The sequence below is a fragment of the Octopus sinensis genome, linkage group LG17 (assembly GCF_006345805.1).
Source record: "Octopus sinensis linkage group LG17, ASM634580v1, whole genome shotgun sequence".
In the NCBI taxonomy this organism is placed as follows: domain Eukaryota; kingdom Metazoa; phylum Mollusca; class Cephalopoda; order Octopoda; family Octopodidae; genus Octopus; species Octopus sinensis.
This window is the reverse complement of record NC_043013.1, coordinates 7,040,389-7,050,673: the sequence shown is the minus strand read 5'-3', so window position 1 is coordinate 7,050,673 and position 10,285 is coordinate 7,040,389. Positions and strand designations below refer to the sequence as shown.

Here is a 10,285-nt window from a genome sequence, read left to right as displayed (position 1 = left end):
TGTAAATAGTAGGTCAAAACAAACCCCTGCTCGGATAGAAAAGGCCGACGGCTGTTTTCGACCAATTCTATCTACAATTTTTAAAATCTAATATTTATAACCTTTATTAAGGCGGCGAGCTGGCTGAATCGTTAGCACGCCAGTCAAAATGCTTAGTGGTATTTCGTCTGTTTTTACGTTCTGAGTTCAAATTCCGCCGAGGTCGACTTTGCTTTTAATCCTTTCGGAGTCGATAAATTAAGTGCCAGTTGCGTACTGGAGTCGATCTAGTCGACTGGCCCTCTTCCCAAAAATTTGAACTCAGAACATAACGGCAGATGAAATACCGCTAAGCATTTCGTCCGGCGTGCTAACGATTCTGCCAGCTCGCCACCTAATTGGAAATATCGTACAGTACATGGTTGGTTAGGAACAGGAACAGTGTAGATCGAACGATTCTTTGGGTAACTATAATATTCAACAACTGGAACAGAATGTCCAAACAAAAAACGAAATGGACAAGCTACTCCTATTTTGCAGAAAAAAGTGTTCCGGCCGACAACACTTTTTTCTGCAAAATAGGGGGTAGCTCATCCTGTTCCGGCTATATTATTAGCATTATCCTGCGTTTGAGAATTTAAAATCACTTCTTTAACTTTCTAAGACATCTCAACGCTTCTAAAAGCAAACTTCGTTTGTTTTTACATTCATCGTAATTTGAATTTAACGTATGAGAGCCTCTCATAAAGCGAGATTTCTATATATCTTAAATTTGCAGAAAAAATTGTGGTGTGGGCGGTTTAGCTTAATTGGGTCAGGGCACCGCGACACGTAATCACGGAGGTGTGAGTTCGGATCTCACAGCCGGCCAACAACACTTTGTTTTTCTGCAAAATAGGGGGTAGCTCATCCTGTTCAGGCTATATTATTAGCGTTATCCTGCGTTTGAGAATTTAAAATCATTTCTTTAACTTTCTAAGACATCTCAACGCTTCTAAAAGCAAACTTCGTTTGTTTGTTTATGTTCATTGTAATTTGAATTTAAAAAAAGAAATAAATTACTCTTGGTTCCAGATTAAAAAAAAAAACAACCTGCAAAGAAGCGCTTAAAGATAACCAAACAATTTCCCGAAATTTAACTCAAGAGAAAATACTCTGTGTGTGTGTGTGTGTGTTTGCATGTGTGTGTGTGTGTGTGTTTGCATGTGTGTGTATGTGTTTTATGTTGGCGACAGGTTTTTTTTTTTACTTGGCCAAGCCGGAACTACAGTAGATAACGCTTGGCCAAATTGCCCAGCCGTGAAACTGAATCCGAGAATAAACTTCTCGTGGTTAGGAAGCAAACTTTCTGACCACACAATCTGTCTAGTCATCATATCTTCAGAGCCATGCCTGTCTATGCATATGCGCATATATATCCTCTATTTTGAGCACAATGTTTGCATGGACTCCCTACTGCTGACATATATTAAATAGAAACTTGAAACCTTTCACATGAGCTGTCTGTGCAACATCTGTAACATAAAAGGAGGGGCAAGATAAGATACCAAACGTCAAAAGTTTAGAAAAATGTGATATCTCCACTATCCAAAGCACGATGCTGAGAATTCAGTGCAGACGGCTGTGTGGCAGCGTTTTAGAAAACAAATTACTTTCGCTTTGCATATTTCCCGCTGAAACTCGAATGGGTTTCATTTGTGTGTGTGGTGGGAGTGAGGAGAGGGGGATAGATAGAAGAGAGAGAGAGAGAGGATAAAAATTGCATATTTCCCGCTGAACGTTTCCGAAATTTTAAATTTTCCCCAAATTTTTAATTTTTAACTTTTTGCGATTTTCATTTTTCAATCTGCGTGGGAAAATACGGAGATTAATAATATGAAAAATTTTTTTTAATTTCAAATTTTCTATGGAAAAACTCCAAAATTGATCTACAACCCTCACGCTGTCTGAATCTGAAAATATCGATATGCTAAAAATAACAGTGCAGATTGCTGCGTGGCAGCGTTTTAGAAAACAAATTACTTTCACTTTGCATATTTCGCGTTGAAACTCGAATGGGTTTCATTTTTGTGTGTGTGTAGTGGGAGTGGGGAGAAGAGGATAGATAGAAAGAGAGAGAGAGAGAGAGAGAGAGAGAGAGAGCGAGAGGATAAAAGTTGCGTATTTCCCGCTGAACGTTTCCGAAATTTTAAATTTCCCCCAAATTAAAAATTTTTAACTTTTTGCGAATTTCATTTTTCAATCTACGTGGAAAAATACGGAGATTAAGAATATGGAATTTTAAAATTTTATTTTCAATTTCAAATTTTCTATGAAAAACTCTTAAATTGATCCACAACCCTCACGCTGTCTAAATCTGAAAATGTCGATATGCTAAATATAACAGCTAAATGTCAGGAGAATTTTTGTGTTTGTGTGTGCACGCAACACTTTTTACAGCTTATCCGAATAAACAGAGAAAAACACACAGAAATGTTTTACATACCTATCGTGGACGTCGGTTTTGGTTTTTCGCACCCATGAAGTTTTTGAGGACGACGGAAAAGCTATTGGATGCACCCAGTAGAATCACGAAATTTTTGGTATGGGGCTAATGCAGTTCGCACCTCCCCTTGAAAAATGCATTTTTCTGAAAAAGTTTATTCGGGTTCCTAGGTTTTACATGTCGGAGAATACGAATATGCAAAAAAAGATTAAAAAAATGTTTAACCCCCCTCCCTCTCAACCTACCCTCCCTCCAATTTTAAATGTGTTGCCGTATATTAAAGTGTGGAAATTTCATTAAAGCAGGTATGTAACGGGGTAAAATACGGGGATATTACTCTTACTCTTTTACTCTCTTTCAATTGTTTCAGTCATGTGACTGCGGCCATGCTGGAGCACCGCCTTTTGTCGAGCAAATCGACCCCAGAACTTATTCTTTGGAAGCCTAGTACTTATTCTATCGGTCCCTTTTGCCTAACCGCTAAGTTACGGGGATGTAAACACACCAGCATCGGTTGTCAAGCGATATTGGGGGTGGGGGACAAACACAGATGCACAAACATATACACACACATACAAATATATATACAAAATACGACGGGCTTCTTTCAGTTTCCATCTACCAAATCCACTCATAAGGCTTTGGTCGGCCCGAGGCTATAATATAAGACACCTGCCCAAGGTGCCACGCAGTGGGACTGAACCCAGAACCATGTGGTTGGTAAGCAAGCTACTTACCACACAGCCACTCCTACGCCTTTTAACAACAATTTTTATAGTTTAGCCAAATGAACATAGAAAGTGCACTTTACATACCGGCTTTATTGAAATTTCCACACTTCAATATACAAAAATACATTTAAAAATTGGAGGTGTGTGAGGGGTAGGTTGCGGAGAGAGGGTGGGGGTGGGAATAAATTTTTTTTTTCTGACATGGAAAACCTCGGAATCCGAATAAACTTTTTCAGAAAAATGCATTTTTCAAGGGGAGGTGCAAATCTGTATGAACACCACCACCCGCCGGAATTGTGATTATGTAGTCGAAGGACTCAGCTGGTCTGAGAGGGGTACATATAGTTAGGATATTTCTCGAAAAAAATTGTGGAGTAGTAGTGTTTTATTTTTCTCCGATAAGATAAATTAATATCTGGTCAGGTATTGATGCAAATATTTTGACCGAATATCTGGACTTCTTATCCACTCTTTGATGTCCCTCCACAAACGTTCAATGTTTTGTGTGTGTGTGTGCGTTTCATTAATGAAATTTTCAGAACGTTTTATCACATAATGGTGATAGCCCAAACTGCTTAAATTTTTGTAGGTAGCCCAAGAATCACTATAAATAACTGAGCTAAGTTTGATACATGCCTGGATCAGAGGAACCAGTGTCTCTTTGTCACCTTCTTGTTAATAAGTGGCACAACAAAACGACGCTTACTGGTCCGCTCTATTCCACCAGACAACCAAACTTGGCTCAGAATTCGACCCCTCCGGTATTTCCGGCTGACAATTAAGGTCTCATCAATTTCGATCTCAGTTGACTCGCCGACTATAGGTTCCTCTTTGTGAAGCCACTTTTCTGTTACTTCACAACAGAATAACCTCCAGTCTACAGTAGATGTTGAACACAATTCCTGGTTTTCCATCACCGTGATATGGTTCCAAGAACGATGTGGAAATTCGTTTACGGAAAGAACGATTTTCCATGGAGAAATGTGTGCATGATGAAGTGAGTATCCTTGAAAGTCCGATACAGAATAGCCACAGTGAGGACGATTTTAGATTTAGTGACGCCTTCTACATCTCCAGACACATTCACTCTGACATTGTGGACATAGGCGCAGGAGTGGCTGTGTGGTAAGTAGCTTGTCTACCAACCACATGGTTCCGGGTTAGGCGCAGGAGTGGCTGTGTGGTAAGTAGCTTGTCTACCAACCACATGGTTCCGGGTTCAGTCCCACTGCGTGGCACCTTGGGCAAGTGTCTTCTACTATAGCCTCGGGCCGACCAATGCCTTGTGAGTGGATTTGGTAGACGGAAACTGAAAGAAGCCTGTCGTATATATGTATATATATATATGTGTGTGCATGTATGTTTGTGTGTCTGTGTTTGTCCCCCTAGCATTGCTTGATAACCGATGCTGGTGTGTTTATGTCCCCGTTACTTAGCGGTTCGGCAAAAGAGACCGATAGAATAAGTACTGGGCTTACAAAAGAATAAGTCCCGGGGTCGAGTTGCTCGATTAAAGGCGGTGCTCTAGCATGGCCGCAGTCAAATGATTGAAACAAGTAAAAGAGTAAAAGAGTATATCACAGTGGTGGGCAGGTCAACATGGTTCCGAAAGAATCCAATAGCTTTTCCGTCATACTCAAAAAATTCACGGATGCAAGCTGGTAGAAACGTTAGCGCACCGGGCGAAATGCTTAGCAGTATTTCGTCTGCCGTTACGTTCTGAGTTCAAATTCCGCCGAGGTCGACTTTGCCTTTCATCCTTTCGGGGTCGATTAAATAAGTACCAGTTACGCACTGGGGTCGATGTAATCGACTTAATCCGTTTGTCTGTCCTTGTTTGTCCTCTCTGTGTTTATCCCCTTGTGGGTAATAAAGAAATAGGTATTTCTTCTGCCGCTACGTTCTAAGTTCAAATTCCGCCGTGGTCGACTTTGCCTTTCATCCTTTCAGGGTCGATAAATAAAGTACCAGTTACGCACTGGGGGTCGATGTAATCGACTTAATACCTTTGTCTGTGCTTGTTTGTCCCCTCTATGTTTAGCCCCTTGTGGGCAATAAAGAAATATATGTATATATATATATATATATATATACACACGCATTTCGTAGACTATGACATAATACACACAATACAAATGTTAACATATTAATTCATATAAGAACAACTTGTAAATATCTATTTAGCAACGAACCACACGCGCACACACACACACACAACACACACACACACACACATTTCGTAGACTACGACTTCCGAAAAAAATACTTTTAGCATAAAATACACACAATATAAATGTTAACATACTAATTTATATAGTACCAACTCTTAAATATTTATTTAAGAACGAACCATGTAATCCAAACTCTCAAAAACGGATTTCTGTAAAATGGTGGTGGTAGTGGTGGAGAATTTCCGAGGGTTCCACCCCACCTCAACTTCCGTCTCCCGGACAAAAAAAAAAGTGTATTGTAGCATATTAAGAGGTCACCGTAATTCATTTAACGGAAAAAAATTCCAATGATTCCGGGATAGTGGGAGTGGCTTCCGGCTTTCCACCCCACCTTTTTTTCCGAACAAAAATAACGGGTTTACGGCACATTAGACGGTCAGGGTACTTGATACCTCGTAAAAGATCCGTGGGTGTGTTTTTCCTTAGTGAATGCGACGGGGGGTACTTCGCCAAATTTACCAAAAACGCTGTAAATATATATATATAATATAATATATATATATTATATATATATATATATATATTATATATATATATATATATATATATGTGTGTATATATATATATATATATATATATATGTATATATGTATGTATGTATGTGTGTGAGTGCTCGTGCGCGTGTGTGCACATATGGACACATATATCTACATATTTTTGCACGTGTTTATAAATAAATATATATACACACACACATGTATGTATATTTACACATGTATGTAAATATTTATTTAATGACGAACCACACGCACACACACACACACACACACATTTCGTAGACTACAATTTCAGAAAAAAATGTATGTATATGTATGTGTGTATGTATGTGTGTGTGTGTGTGTGTGTGTGTGTGTGTGTGTGTGTGTGTGTGTGTGTGTGTATGCCTCTGTCTGTGTATGCCTCTGTCTGTGTATCTCTCCATATGTAAGTGTGTGCATTTTTGTAAATCCGTTTCTACAGAGCGACGAGCCAATCGTTCTTCAAGTGCAGTGAAATAATTATCCCTCTTCGCCATTTTCTCCTTTTTTTTAGTCCCATCGTATTTTATCCAATCAGCTTTTAAAACACTCTTCTCAAGTGATGTCATCTATATTCAATTGTTAATAATAATAATAATAATAATAATAATAGTGATGATGATGATGATGATGATGATGATAATGGTGATGATAATGATATTAACACCAAAACAAAACACACCACTATAAATGAAAAAAAACAAAACAAAACGAGGGGAAACAAAAAGCGAAAATAAAACAACAAAAGCTAAGCTAGAATCAAAAGTGAAAATACTTGAGTCTGAATGGTTTATAAATACGACTCAGTTCTAAACTGGTTCACACTACAAGCCGCACTTCAGCAGTAAGAACTGTTGTTAACTTCGACTGGTCTTTACTTATCACACAAGTGGAAAAAAAAAAAAATAATAATACACGCTAAGAGAACAAAACAAAAACAGAAACAGAGCAAACAGAAATAATAGGTAAGTTTCATAATTAATCCTTCCGCCTCTTTATCATTATTATAATCATTGTTATCGTCCTAATCGTTGCTGTTGTCGACGTCGTCGTCGTTGTTGTTGTTATTGGAGTCAGCGTCAAGTTAAGGAATAGGTTTTAGAAACGGCAACTCAGAATCTTCAAGAGTGTAGGGTATGTGGGGAGGGGGAGGGGATCGTCGTCGTCGTCGCTGAAATAATTAATCACGAAAATGATGATGATCCTGATTATCATCATCATCATCATCATCATCATGGTTATCGTGATCATCGACCCGTCGTCGTCGTCGTTGTCGTCCCGTCGGCATCGCTCTGTCGTTGTCGTCCTCACGTTTATTTTTCCCCTATTATCTCTTTCTTTACTACCCACAAGGGGCTCAACACAGAGAGGACAAACAATGACAGACAAACATATTAAGTCGATTATATCGACCCCAGTACGTAACTGGTACTTATTTAATCGACCCCGAAAGGATGAAAGGCAAAGTCGACCTCGGCGGAATTTGAACTCAGAACGTAGCGGCAGACGAAATACCGATAAGCATTTCGCCCGGCGTGCTAACGATTCTGCCAGCTCGCCGCCTTTTCCCCCTATTATCTTTTACTGAACAGTGTTTTGCTGAACATCTTAATTACCTAAATTCTCTCAAGCAAACACTCATTAGAAAAACTAAATAAGAATACAATTAGGATGTCCAAATATTGTTAGAGATCGAATTTCAATCAATACGTTGTTATATGCTCCAGTATTTGGTCCATAAGTGTGCTGTCCCCTTTCTATGTCTTTTCTATCGTTACCCTAATGGCTCCTGTTTCTTGGAGCAGGTTGGTATCCTACGCCAAAACGTAGTGTCGCCAAAACAAGCCGAATGTCCAGTTCAAATCGTGCCAAATCCAAGGAATCGCCAACATCTAAGGAATTGTGGCCAATCATCTCATTCCGAGTTCACCGGTCCCAGAGAACCTGCAAAGGTCACGTGCCCGACGTTTCGGGGACAGCTTTCTCTTGGCTATTTCTTCCAGGCGCAACAACAACAATATTAACAACAACAACAACAACAATAATAATAATGCAGTAGCAGTGGCTTTCATGGCTTCTAATTTTAATTGATTGGAAGTATTATCATGTACATTGCTTTGTCTTGACACAAAAGATGGGCTACAGCAAATATTCTGCTCAATACCACAGATTTGCTTGTCAGTTGTTTGCTCTTAACCAGTTGAGCATATCCCTTTGTAGCTGATGATATGTGCATCTCTGATCATGAGCAGACGTAGTGGGGGAGCATCATAGAATGTTTTGAGAGGAATTTTTGGGATTTGGATAATTCACTTCTGGAAACATGGGTGTTTCCTTCAACATCTTTAAAGAACCCCTATTCAGGGACCTTTTGAGCGGGATGGGCTACTCGAGCTGAAGAATATTCTAAATGGGCTCCACCTTCAAGGTCATGTGCTGTTTATCTTGATATGAAATACTATGTCGCATACATATGGTTGTGATGCATGTGCCTAGTGTACCCTTATCAGACGGACGGGTGGTCATGATTGGTATACTGGGTTTTGTATATTTAATCCCAGTGTCACTTTAATGGCATGCACTGCTCTCTCACTCAATAATAACAATAATAATAATAATAATAATGATGATGATGATGATGATGATGATGATGATTTCTTTATTAACCACAAAGGTTTACATTAAGAAAAACATTATGGAAAGTACAGGATAAAACAAAGAATGTATGTGTGTATGTGTGTATGTGTGTATGTGTGTGAGTGGGTGTTGTGAGGGTTTTGCGTGTAAGCAAGACGAACAAAATTACATAAAAAAAAATTAACAATGTGTAATCCTCAATAGGGAGGAGACGGTCGAGGGCTGTTCATGCAAAAACTCCATAAAAAGCCATGGGTACCCTGACTTTTGGGGCAGGTCTCTTTCTTTTTGTCCTTTTTTCCAACGGCAGGCGTATGCTCAGGGCAGGCCCGTTCCCTCGCACCATTCTCGCAACTTTCATTCATTTTCCAGCAAACTGGTTAGAAGACAACACTTCCTTCTCTACCCTTATTTTTCATTTCAAGTGAAACCTGAAGAAGTTCATCAGGAATTGGCCAACGAGAAAGTGCTTGTCTTCAGTCTCTTCAATCTCGTCCACCACACAACCTCTTTCGCCATGGCCACCAGGCATATAAACACAGTGTTTCCTTCCCGGTTAAAGGAAGGCGGCGGGGCGATCTCCACGATGGATTCAGTTGACAGCCGGATCCGTCTCACACGTAACAGCAAGTATTCGACATAAACCCACAGGTCAGCAATGCTCGGACACTGGACAAGTGCTCGTAGGATCGTCTTGTCATACTGTGCGCATCACAGACATGCTCGGCTGACAGCACTTCTGTGTCTGTAAGGTTTTTCCCGAACAGGCAAAGCTCTGCAGTAGCACTGCTAGACAAGAGATTTTTGGAAATTATCCAAGAACGTCGTCGCGCTTTTCCACTACTAATCCTCTATAAAATGCTAAAATGGACGTTCCACCTATCGCAGTGTCTGATTGGCTGAGGGCTGTGAGCGCTTGAAGACATCCCAGTTTCCAAATGCTCCCTCTCGGTTTCTGTTTTACCCAGGACAGCAGCTCCGTTAAAGAAACTAGCTGCGGAAATATGTGTCTGGCGAACGGCGACCACACCTTTTCACCGTCAAGGAATCATTGGAGATGTCGTAGCTTCAGTGCATGTCTGCGCATCATCGGTCGCGGTATGCCCAGGTCACTACGCAGCGGGTGCTGACAGCAGATTGACCACTTGACCATCGAGATGCGTCCCTTCCACAAGGAGCGGGAAAATATACGATCTAGCATAATCAGACGGTGGCCGGGACAAGGCACGAAAGACAAACGATAGTAGATGACGGACGTGATATACGCGTTAGCCACCTCTGCCCGACCTTCCACGGATCGCTTTCTTTCGGCCCATTTCTGGGTGAGAGTAGTCACCCAGCTCGTTACCTCGTCTCAATTTTTGTCCATGTATGATGTTGTGAATAACATGTTTGTACTAATGTGACTGCACTGACGGAATTTTGGTTGAATTATCAGCCCGTAAAGTGACGTGAACTAAATAAAACAAAGCTTCTTTCTGAGCTAGATAAAGAGTACTTTAAAAAAAAACAAAAAACATTTTATTATAGGATAAAGCAGCGAGCTGGCAGATTCGTTAGTACTCTGGTAAAACGCTTAGCGGCATTTCTTCCGTTTGTATGTTCTCAGTTCAAATTCTGTCGGGGTCGATAGAATGAACACCAGTTGAGCACTGAGGTCAGTGTAATCGACTTATTCCTCCTCCAAAATTGCTGGACTTGTAT

At 40.2% G+C, this 10,285-nt stretch overlaps 1 protein-coding gene across 1 annotated transcript in view; it reads left to right on the top strand.

Moving 5' to 3' along the window:
- Window positions 1–6,654: 6,654 nt before the first annotated feature.
- LOC115220804 (carnosine synthase 1) overlaps window positions 6,655–10,285 on the top strand; it is a 34,165-nt gene continuing 30,534 nt past the window's right edge. Inside the window, exon 1 of the mRNA XM_029790961.2 lies at window positions 6,655–6,909. The gene's annotated coding sequence lies outside the window, so the exon portion shown is untranslated. The remainder of the gene's footprint in view (window positions 6,910–10,285) is intronic.